This window comes from Cricetulus griseus, chromosome 3 (genome assembly GCF_003668045.3).
Source record: "Cricetulus griseus strain 17A/GY chromosome 3, alternate assembly CriGri-PICRH-1.0, whole genome shotgun sequence".
In the NCBI taxonomy this organism is placed as follows: Eukaryota; Metazoa; Chordata; class Mammalia; order Rodentia; family Cricetidae; genus Cricetulus; species Cricetulus griseus.
This window is the reverse complement of record NC_048596.1, coordinates 123,903,238-123,915,530: the sequence shown is the minus strand read 5'-3', so window position 1 is coordinate 123,915,530 and position 12,293 is coordinate 123,903,238. Positions and strand designations below refer to the sequence as shown.

The 12,293-nt window shown below is 48.4% G+C and overlaps 1 protein-coding gene across 1 annotated transcript in view; it reads left to right on the top strand.

The window, feature by feature from the left end:
* Positions 1-12,293, top strand: part of Rgma (repulsive guidance molecule BMP co-receptor a) — a 43,889-nt gene that overhangs the window by 16,575 nt on the left and 15,021 nt on the right. The window lies entirely within an intron of this gene.

The window sequence follows — 12,293 nt, the reverse complement described above, 5'->3', positions numbered from 1 at the left end:
CGGACCTCGCACCAGGGGTACTTTCTCCAGCTCTGAGCCCACCAGATTGCAAACCTGTTGGTTGCCCAGGGGTGGAGCTGGGGGCGCTGGGGAGGTCCCAGACTAGTCCCTGACCGCCCCGTCCCGCCCCCACGCTGGCCCACGCGGGGAAGCCCACGGACACAGGCTCAGACGCGTTAATTCCTGTTTGATAACATTCTGCGTTGCCCCCCTGTTTGTTTTTATTGTGCCAGAAAGCGAGAGAATTTCAGAATTAAAGCTGAAAAAGCCCATCTGTTTCCAATGAATCCCCCATAGTTTTTCACAATGTTTTTGGCAGATCGCTGCTTTCAAATTCCTCCGAGCCCGGACCTCTTGTTTTTGTTGGGGGAAGGGAGACCAACTCCACAGAGAAGCGTTTGTTCCTTCCCAAACGCTCCGGTTTCTTTACTTTTTTACCCTTTGGGGGCGGGGAGGGGGAATGAACGAAACTTAAATCCCCGGTCTGTTTTCTTTATAATGTTTCGTAAAACTTTATTTCACTTTTATTTCATACTGCTCAGAGTCTGAAAAGGCCAGTTAAACGCTCTCCACCCGTTTTTCTCTTTTTAAAATACAAATAAACAGTGTCACGACCAAATGGTCCTCCTTGTAAGGCGGGATCTCCCGGCAGTTTCCATTGTGCTGTGGGGTTCAGAGGTGTCTTTGAGCAAAGAATTCCAGCTTGTCTCGCAGCGCGGCCAGATGTGGTTCTGCCGCCTCTGCGCAGCTGAGATTTGCAAGAAAGGACTTGAGTTGGGACTGCGACTGGGTTGTTTTGATTTACTCTTCAGCCAACTGGGTTTCAAGGAACTGACAGAACAGGGCAGTCAGTCCAGGCTAGGCCTGGCTGCAAGTTGGCATTCCCGGGGAGCACACAAACATAAGTTTACTCTCTTGTCTCCGCCGAGCTGCAGGCCCCCACCCAGCACCTACTTAGCCAAAGCGTCCCAGCTCCCTCAGCAGCTGCCAGACCCTGAAGCATCCTAGACTTCAAAACCTTTTTTCTGCAATCCTGCCCAGGACCAGAACTGGGGAGGGGTGTCAATATGTCCCAACAGTCCTCATACCGCATACACCCAGGAAATATCAAACTCCCTCCCACCGTGGTTCCAGTAGGGGAGATAAACTCCCCCCACAGTCGAGTTTTTGAAACCCAAGTTTCTTCATCTAAATCAGTGGTTCTCAACCTTCCTAATGCTGCACCCCTCATGTTGTGACCATTAAATTATTTTCGTTGCTATTTCATAACTAATTTTGCTACTGTTATGAATCACAATATAAATTTCTTTTCCGATGGTCTTAGGGCGACCCCTGTGAAAGGGCCATGGGGGGGTTCTTGACCCACAAGTTGAGAGCCACTAATCTAAATGTTGTGTTTGAAAGGCTGATTTTATTCCTTCTCAAGAATTAAAATTTTAAAAATTTCATTAAAAATTTAAGTAAAAACCATCAGATAGAAAAGCGGCAGTGTGCAGTCGCATTCATCCTGGTTTGGTGAGGATAAAGATCCAGCCCATTGGAAGTTTTATCAGATGGGTTGATAAATGGCTTTTGTCCCTTGGCTGCAGTGGGGGATGTGATCTCAGCTCTGAGCTGAAATTGAGAAGGGGGGCTCCCAGGGCTCTTAAAACAACACCTTCCTGCTCTTAAAGCTGCAGCACTTGTTAACTTCTGGGGCTGGAAGGTGAGGAAAGGAAGGGCCTACAAAAGTTCTCTGAAATAGGAAAGGAGTTGCAAGGGCTTGGGGGGGCGTTCTGTTTCCCCATTTATTTCTTGGTCTTAAAAACTTCTTTTTTTGTTGGTTTTTTGTTTTGTTTTCAAGTATCTGCAGCATAGTCTGAGACACACTGGTGGGTTACATAATTCACAACTCAAATTCCGCCACTTTCGTGTCCAAGAAGCCCATTTCTTTTTGGCTTCAGGGCTGGTAACTAAACCCTGGCAGATGGTGCTGATAGCTGGGTTGTGTCATGCCAACTGGCTAAGGTTTCCCCTCACTGGAGCCCTTTGACAGTTGCATCGAGTCAAAACTGCCCACCTCTGTGAAAACTGAGCTGCTGGTCACCAACGACCAAATAATCTGAGGGCTTTAGGGACAGGAATGCTCAGGAAAACCGGAGCAAAAGGACAGTTTCCTTCGTCTTTAGGAAGAGATGGGTGCATGATTTCCATGACAGAGATGCACTGTCTCTGACATAGTGGTCCAGCAAACAGGATGCCCCAGAGCAAAGGTCAGAAAGCCTGTAGTTCTAGTGGACAGTGGGTGGACATTAGGGACAAAAAGCAAGCTGTGGCCTCACCCACCAAAGACAGGTGGAAACTGGCCTAGCAGCCCTGTGAAAGCTTAGGTTTGTTCGGAGCTCGCCCGCTTGAATGGTTGCCAGCAGTGAGCAGGAGTGCAAATTAAATTGGACATAGTTATGTGGAGAAAGATGCCTTCACTCTGCCAGACTGAGAGTGTTTGTGTGTTTTGAGTGTTTACGTGTCCTCAGTCAACGTGTATGGCCGACTTCCCAAGTCCCTGCCTCAGTGATAGCTTTCAGGGCCTTCAGCCTGCTCAAGAGAGAAATGCTGGAGGGTTGGGTGTCTGTCTGAATACTGTTCTGGGACAGAGGTTGGGACAGAGTGGCTGTACTTTCATGAGGGCTCAAAGGGGGTTGTGGGGGGAGGCCGGAAAAAACTTCTTAGAAGACTTTTCCACAAATAGCATCCTCTTCAGAACACAGTAAATAGATGCATTTTAAGCTGTGAGGCCATTGTGACTTAAACAGACTTCTAAGAGAAATCCATCCAAGGCATGGCATGTGCATGTTGGCATGTTTCCTGTAGCTATTTGTGCATGCTATGCTCTAGCGTGGTTCTCTTGAGTATGAGCCATGGACCAGCAGCAGCATCCTCCCCCAGGAGCCTCCCCCCTACAGTTCTAGTGAAGCAGATGCCTCGGGGCAGGCCCTGCAGTCAGTATTCTAACAGGTCCTCCAAGGGATTCTGATGATTGCTCCATTTGAAGGGCTAGCTTCTAAAGAGGGGACAACCTCTCTCTTGTTTCTTTCCCTAATAGTTTTATTTCGTTTTTAAATTTTTATTTATTTTTATTTATATGTATGTTTGCATGTGCACTACATGTATGTAGTGCCTACAGAGGCCAGAAGAAAATATAGTTAGTCCCTGAAAATGGAGTTTCTTGTTTTTGTGAACTGTCCTATGTAGGTGCTGGGAACTGAACCCTGGTCCTCTGCAAGAGCAGCAAGTGCTCTTAACTGCTCAGCCAGCTCTTCAACCCCTGTCTTATGCTTTTGAACTGTAGCTGTTGCAGGAGTCTTCAGGTGAGGCTTAGAGAAACTAAAGTTCTCTAAAGTATCTAAATATATAAATGCTTTATAGTGCGGATATATATATATATAGATAGAGAGAGAGAGAGAGAGAGAGAGAGAGAGAGCGCATATAGCATGGCCTATAGACATTTTTTTTTTTTAAGATTTATTTAGTATACAGTGTTATGCCTGCAGGCCAGAAGAGGGCACCAGATATCACTGTAGATGGTTGTGAGCCACCATGCTGGGAATTGAACTCAGGCCACCATGCTGGGAATTGTACAGCCAGTGCTCTTAACCTCTGAGCTGTCTCTCCAACCTCAAGATGAGAATATTTTTAAGTGAATTGCTATGTAAGAATGTGTAACTAAGTAAGCCTGATTCCCATATACAGCTGTGTTGTGGCTCTTAGTTAAGCTTTGTGTCCCGAAAGGAGAGCGTATTAGCCCATTTCAGTTGCTATAACAGCATACCATAGATTTTGAGGGTTACAAACAATAGATGTTTGTTGATTATTGTTATGGAGGCAAGAAAATCAGAGCTCAAGTAACCAGCCACTGTGGTATCTGGTGAGAGGTTCTTTCTAGTCCATGTGTCCTATACCTTATTACCAGATCAGATCCTCACAAGGGAGACGGGATGGAAAGCTGACTCTCTCGAGTCCTTTTCATAAGGGCACTTTCATGAGGGCTCTACTCCCGTGACACGATCACTTCCTAAGGTCTGGATTCTATGTATAATATCATCACTTTGAGGATTAGGTAGGAAAGGTAACCCAAGGGCATAAATAAGGTTTGATATGGGGAAGAAGAGACTCTAGGGACATGTTTATATGTTGGAGGGACTGCAGTTACCTCTAAAGATCCTGCTTTTGGTGGACTCTGCAAGGCCTATGCTCTGTACTCCACCTTCTGGTTTGAATCGAGTACCTGCTGAGTGCCACACTCTTGCTACTGTACTAAGATGCACCCTGAAGGCCCTCGAGTGTCCCAGTCATACCAGTGTGCCCAAGACTTACTTAGTTTTAAAACTGAAAGTCAGGGCTCCTCAAATGTCTCCTGGGTCCCAGGCACACCAGGATGTGGCCTTCAAAGTTGTATGCCCGCCTCACCTGTGTCGGGTACCCCCACTGCCCAGAAGCATGAAGTCTTTCCTGCACAATGGTCTCCATGTAGGCCAGTGGCCTAGAGCTAGGAGTCATTCCTCTGCCTTTTCTGTCATCATATTGCTGCAGCCATAGCATGAACAGCAATCCCAGGAGCTGCCTCAGCATCCCACTCCAATCCCATGCCAAATGGACCACACTCAGAATCTTATGGTCCTCTTAACAGCACCCAAGAAAAGGGCATATCTGATTTCTGGTCCTACACTCTTACCAAACCTCATTCCCAAAGATCCAGCACATCCCAACCTCCTCCTCTCTGTATCCCATCCCCCTTTCCCATGGGATGCCATATGCCTTGTCTTGTACCACCCAGTTCTGAGTTGAACATCCATCCCCCACCCAAAGTCCAGATTCGGTGCAACCTACTGTGGTCCAAGCAGACTTCTGGGTGCCTAAGGCACCTCACAGGCCTGTGCATCTCCCTGACTTCATGAACTCACAGACTTGGGTTTTTGTCTTCTCAGTCTCCACTTCTGTATGTTAAAGATGAGAGCCATTTTCTGCCCTTCTCTTCCTCTCCTCCCCCACACCGCCAAGCACTTCCAGGGATAGTGCTGGAAGCTACAAAACCCAAAGGTTTACGCACATGTACTCAGTGTGTGTGTGTGTGTGTGTGTGTGTGTGTGTGTGTGTGTGTGTGTTTATTTTGAGTCTAGCTTTTGTTCAAAGGACAAAGACCACAGGACTTTTCCCCCAGACACCCCACGTTTTCCCCAAATACTGTTTCTGATTGTGTAAGGAGTAGGCATTTTTTAAAAAAATCCAAGGACCAAAATGGATTAAAAACCCCAAAGTCTGACCTCTTATAGACAATTCCTAATTAACATTTAACAGCATCCTTCTGGACATAATACCTTCATAGTTCCCTCTCCCAGATATAGTTGTCTGGAGGAGGAAAATCATTTTAAGAGTTCTTCTGTGGCTTGCATGGCCACAGAGTACCTGGGGTCTCCAATAGCTGCTTTAATTAAAGAAAGTCCCCAGAAACCACTATCCGTGATGAGGAGAAGGGTTTTCGTGGCGTTACACAGGCAGTTACCAAGCCCAGCCCAATAGCTGGTGCCAGACTCCTGCCCTTTCCAGAATTTAGATCAACACAGTTGTTAAAATGTGCTGTGTAGACTGTTAAAGTGTGCTGTTGAGTGTCTGCTTAAGGTTGGGGTAAGAAAGAACTGTGAGACTATGACACTGGACAATGGAATAAAGGGTGACCCCCAGTTGTCATACATGCCTCCAAAGGCCCATCCTGCCCTTGGTCATTTTCTAACTTTGTATCCCAAAGAGGAAGAAGGAGCTGTTGCAGGTTGGGAAGACAGGCCCCCCAGGAGTTTCCTAATGTACTTATTGTGTGTCCTATTTGACAAAAGCACTGGGACACCTAGACACTTAAAGCGCTGTCTCTGCACCCCAACCCATTCAGAAAGAATTTCAGGGTTGTGCCTCCTACCCGGGTACCAGCTTGGCCTGTGTCTTTCCAGCACCTACAGATGGCAGAGAGGGAGAAAATTTGCCTCAACAACAGTAGATTGTTTCTTTCGTTTTCTTTTCCTCGCTGGTGCTTTGACCTGCAGCTGAGCAGAAAAGCCCTGCATTGCAGAAGGCAGAGTCAGGGTGTAAAGCTGTCACTTCAGGTGTGAGCCCCAGGTAAGAAACAGGGGCCATGCTTCCAAGCTGAAACACCACAAATCTCACCTGCAACTTAATTGTCCTGGGAAGATCTTCATTACCTTCCACACCACTGCCCTTCTGGTGGTGTCCAGGGCTGTTTTATTCCTCCACAAAGCAGGGTGTTGCTGACGTGGGGGACTTGTCCCATTGCTTGACCCCTGTGAGCCGCAGTTACCCAGACATGCTCTCAGCTTTCAATTGCCAGGCTACCTGTAGACTCCCACTAGTGGGTTCATAGTTTTCACAACACCCTGTTGCCCGGTTGGTGGTTCCACATAGCTCCCTTGGAAGCTGGGGGAGGGTGACCTGTTTGGAAAGCTGAGGTGTGCCCTTCTCCTTGGCACTCATCAAGGGTGCTTGTAGCAACTTGGCATGTATGGAGGCTGAGGCAGGGCAGCCCTGGCTGGGTGTGACTGAGGGGGCAGTACTGCCCTGCCCCAGATCTGGGAGTGGCACTCAGCCACCTCCTCAAGCTAGCTAGGCAGTGAGTTCACCCACAACCCAGCTCCCTAATGTGTCTGCCTTCTCTTCCTAGGTCACCTGAGGTTTTCCTAAAAGCTCCCATTTTTACACCCAGCCATATCCGGCTGACAAGACTCTGAAGGAAGCCGGGACAGTTCCTAGCAGAACTAATGGGTGGGAGGCACATTGTAGTAGAGTGGCAGCTCTGGGGCCCTTAGACAGCCTGGGCCAGGAATGTCACACAGGAGCCATGTTCCTTCCTGGCTGTGGTGATGGGTTAAGTGAGGTAGGCTGTGCAGCACCTGGCAAAAAAATCTAGTCTTCTGGGTGTGTCCCTCTCGGTATCTGAGGCCAAACACCTGGGTGTTTACGCCAGGATGATTGAGTGAAATTCCTGCAGGAGTGACGCCAACAGCCAGCCTCAGGCATCCATTCTTGTCCCATAACACCCCCACCCCACCCTGCCTTCATGGTACACGCCTAGGTGCATTGCTATGGGACTAGGGTCAGCAGGAGAACCAGGCTCTGCTGAGGGCTTCTGCTCTGAAGGAGCATTTGACTTTCCAGATCAGGTGGGCCATAGGACTTCAAGCTTCAGGGTTGGGCTCTGCCTGAGGCTGGCAGACTTTCTATAGCGATTCCCCTCCTTTCTTCCACCCTCCCGTGGTCTAATTGAGGTTATTGCCTCTTAAGTTACACTGCTTTCTAAAACAGTATTCCGATGGTGCCACTGGGGCTTTCTGTTAGGAACTTACTGGCTGAAATCATCAGGCAGGCGCTTCATTTGTAGGCCTGCCAGCGAAGTGAACTCCCTTCCCCCTCCCTCAGGCATTTCCACCGAGGGAGCTGAGCTTGGGGAATCATAAGGTAGGTTCCTAAAAGCTGAGAGGCCGCAAGACACACAGCTGGAAGCAGCTTCCACCGCAGGGGCCAGAGTGACAAAGGAGCTGCCCATGCTGGGCTTAGTACCTCAGAGGGGCGTGTAGGCAAAGATGCTAGAGTCTGGAGCAGGAGGGCCCCAGTGGGAAGAACAGCAGAAGGACTCCAGGGAAAGTTTGACCCTACCTTCAGCCTTCCCTTTTTCATATAGTGCCCCCTGGTGGCAGATTCTAGCAAGATGGCAGACGACAGACGGGGGTTTAAAGGACAGTGATTTGAAGTCGGGCGATATTTTCTTGATGACTTTCTCCAGGCTTTTCACTACCCAGCCAGTAGTTTGCCTCTTGTTCGTCTCAGGGAAACACTGCTTCCCTGATAACATCATGCCTCCGTCCAAACTCAGACAAAACACTCCAGAAGTTAGTAAGGCCAGCCCCACCTAAGCACAGAGTGTGTTCCAAAGACAGCATTCATCATCGTTCCCAGAACGAGGCAGTATCCAGAACTCTGAGCAAGTAAATCAGTTCAGTCACTGTGCAAGCAGAGTTGAAAACATCTTGACCCTGGGGCTTGTATCCTAAGGGATCCTTACCTCTTTAAGAGAAGGCATGGCCGGCTCCCTCCCGTCTTACCCTGCCCCTCCCCTGGGCCCCTGAAACTTGATCTAATCCCTTTGCACGAGGGTAATTTATTGGTCTATTGGGCTTTTCTTGGTGGCAAATTATATTGTCTTTATTCCTGGGCTCTAGCCCTGGAGCGACTCACCACATTCCTAAGACTCCTTTTCTCATGGTTGATCCTTCACACCCCCTCTGGGCCCCGACAAAATAAGTTTTATTGGGATGCTTTGTCATGCAAACAGGGTGGTAATAAGCAGGCTATTATTCTGAAAGATTGGGCTTGATTAGCAGTTCAAAGGAGGACTCCCGAGCAAACGGAGCAAAGGCTGTGCTGGTACATAGATATTTTTTATCCTGCTGGTTTGGTGTTCTGAGATCCTTGCATTGCCTTTCTGTTTCCGCAGACATGCTGGTTGCCATCCACAGAGAATAATTTAAGTCTGATGAAGCTGAGCCAGCTTCCCTCTCTACCATGGCTCAGTCTACAAGGAAGGCAGGCACTGTGGAGCTCTGTCTCAAAAATGTGAATGGCTAGCTATGGGCAAATACATATGTGGCAATCCCAGGTTTCTGCCAGAGACAAAATTGGACACTGGTGTTTAAAGGAAGGTGGAGTGGGCATGACATTTGAAATTTCAAACAATGCTTTTAACTGTGGAGTATGGATGGTTGTCAGGATAAAGATGAGGAGACCCTGTTCTTGGGAGATTGACAGGCAAATGGAGAAAGATGTGCTCTGGCAGCCACCTTCTAAAGGCACGGAAGCTGGACAGGCTACTTGAGACTCAGAGGAGCAGCTGCAGGGTCAGGCCAGCAAAGGCAGCACTGGGGAGAAGCCTGGGTGCACCTGGGTGTATATCAAATGACAAATGTAGGATGGTTACATTTTAGCCTAGGTCTGTGTGGCTCTAAAAAAGAACATAGAGGGAACTCCCTGAGAGGCAGCTGGAAGTGTCCAGAACAGGAAGAGCCAGCTCGCCCTAGCAAAGGTGTGTATCTTGGGGACAACTGAAGGTGTCAGGCTCCCATGTTCTAAGTCTTCATGGTGTACCTTAAAAAGTGAGCATTGCAAAGCCAAGCATGGTGCCCACCAGTAATCACTGGCATTTGGGAAATGCAAACAGTAGGATCTGGAGTTTAAGGCCAGCGTGGACCTCCTGAGGCCTATCATCTAAGTATTCAGGTACAAAGTGATCCTGGGTGGCTGGGGCAAAGTAGTTCACACTGAAGCATTGGCTCTGCTGGCCCAGTCAGAAGTTGATGATTAGTTCACATGAATGCCGGTCATCCCAAGCTGAGCATCAAGGGCCCTCTCTACCCAGACTTGTCTGGAAACCCACCTTGTTCTGCAAACATTAACCTTAGCCTCACCTATTAAACCAAGTCCTCTGCATCCTGGGATTTTAGGACAAGTTCAGTAATTTCCTACTGGTAAGTCCAGGTAGAACCATTGTCCCCTCAAGCTTCTGGATTCTCCTGTTCATCCACTTGGCATTCTCAGGACAGTAGCTAATCCTAAATGTTGGTGGACTCAAGAAGCTCAGTGAACCTGTCTGAACCTGGGTTCAGACAAAACGTGCAAAGCACACAATGTATTCTAACAAGCGTTGATCAGTGTCAGGCTCTGTGAGGTGCCTTTGTACTTTGTGAGGTAGAACACCAGGCAGTGAGAGTGAAGAGAAAAACTAGACTGGTGAAATGGCTCAGAAGGTTGAAGGTGCTTGCTACCAAGACATAACCACTTGAGTTAGATTCCCAGAACCCACATGGTAGAAGGGAGGATCCTGCAGGTTGTTCCTCAGACCTCCACATATGTGCTATGGCATGTACATGCGCCCCCCCCCCACACACACACACGAATGTATAATATATACACACATGTAAAATTATCTTTCTTAAAAAGAAGTAATAGGAAAAAAATTGGTTTGGTTGTTCGAGAAAGAGTTTCTCTGTAGCTTTGGAGCCTGTCCTGGAACTCACTTTGTAGACCAGGCTAGACTCGAACTCACAGAGATCCACCTGCCTCTGCCTCCCAAGTGCTGAGATTAAAGGCGAGTGCCACCACTGCCGTAACGACTAATCATATCCACTCTGGGTATATTGGCCACTGAGTGAGGGAAGGCCATTTTCTTATGTGCAATACCCAGAAAAGAACAGCAACCTGCCACTGTGAGGCAGAGAGCTCCTTTCTGCTATGCAGAGAGCATTAAGGAGGTTGCTCAGAAAGGTTGGCTTTCCCTTGTTTGCACAAGCTGCTGTAAGATTTGTTACACACTTTCAAATGCTTCTACTGTCCATGAAGACTGGCCTCAGAAGTCCCAGATTACTGCATGGAATCTTTTGCTTAAATATATGTGTGAAATATGTATATATATCATATAAAAAAGCAGCCTTTGGGGGACTTCTGATAAGGGACCCCACAGCTTTTACTTTTGATGCCTGGCCAGGTTGCCTATAGGTCCCTGACCTTTAAGAGGCCTGTAGTTGGTGATTTAGTGCAGTGGACATGGGGTGCAGGGTGATTCCTCTGTAGAGGTCAGGGGCTTCTCAGCTTACTGCCTACAAAGACAGTCCTGTCTTGGCATCTTTGAGGTCCCTCCCCAAGGTCCTTAAGAAATGACAGCTGTATGCACATCACTTCAGGCTGACAGAGGCCAGAGTGTCATTTTACATTCTGAAGAGGTAGCAGAGGGCACTCACTGAGCACACCCACTTTTGCCCCCAACTTATCACTGTCAGTATCATCTTGCAAGCTGTTGCCCTGTTCCAAGCTCTAGTGTCTCCTTCCACAGTGGGAGAGTTCGGCCTTTTTCTAATGTGAGGATTCTCAAGGCTGGCTTGAGGTCTCAGAGCTTTGGGGCAGCAAGGGGAACCTCAAGAGTCAGGGATAGGTCACTTCTCAGCAGCATCTCCATCCAGCAGCCCTCCACAAGCCTTCCTACTGGGAGGGCGCAGAATCAATTTGTGTGGTGACAACAGAACTAGGCAGGGCAACAGACCATAGCATTTGGGGCCTTGGGGGAATTGATCATCTCAGATAATGTCTTGAGGAAGGACTTGTAGTGAATGCATGTTGGAGAAACACAGAATGGGGCTGAGGAGATGGGTCAGTAGATAAAGCACCTGCTGTGTGAGCTTGAGGACCTGAGGTCGGACACTGAGCATTCATACACCAGCCAGGCACAGACAGTAGCGCATGTCTGTATCCCCGGCTCTGGAAGGATGTGAACAGGTGGATCCTGAGGGCTTGCTGGCTAGCCAGTCCAGCCAGAACATCAAGTTTCAGGTTGAGGGAAAGACCTTGTCTCAAGAAATAAGATGGAACACCTGAGTGACATTAACCACTATGCTACATGTGTGCACACGCACACACACACCCTGCATGCATGGGCACACAAACACAGGGGTGGGGGTGGGAGCTACCTGCATACAAACACCATAGGCATGCATACCCCAGAGAGAAAGAGAAGGAAGGGAGAGGGAGGGAGGTATAGAAACAGTCCCAAGACCAGTGCATATCTGAAGCACACTGTGGCTTTGTGACCCAGGGCAGCTCCACCCCCTGAGGCCTCCCACTGGTAAAATGAAGATTAAAAAAAAATTCCTGCCTCCAGGGTAGTAGTGACAGCCTAAGATGAAAGCAGTTTGGTTTTGGAGGGGGGAGACCACAGCAGTTTGGGGACTGAGAAAGAGCTGTGGTTACATCCTGCCTGCATCGAGAAACCTTAAAAGAAAAGCTATTCAAGGCTTGTGTACCTTTTTTGCCTGTCTGTTGAAGGCAATAGTAGGTCCTGGAGTCGTTGCAGAATAAAGGCAACGTGTACACATCTGATGAATAGTAAACCCTAAAGTCACATTAATTACGTTAATGACAGTTGAACAAAGTTAACAGCACAAACCTCTTTCCTGGAGCCTCTTTCCCTAGTTCTGCAGGCTTGGCTTAGTCAGCACCTCTGGCCCTACCCCACCCCATTGCATGACTGTGGCTCAAGGAGGTCACACAATTGTGGGTTTGACCCTGGATGCCTGCCCCAAACCCAGAATGCCCCCAAGTTGTGGCCCCCATTTCTGTGAGACTAACTAGGTATTGTCTGTGACATAAATCTGTCACTTGCTGTTTGCTGACACTCAGTCTGTCGTCTGCCCCCCCCCCCCACACACACA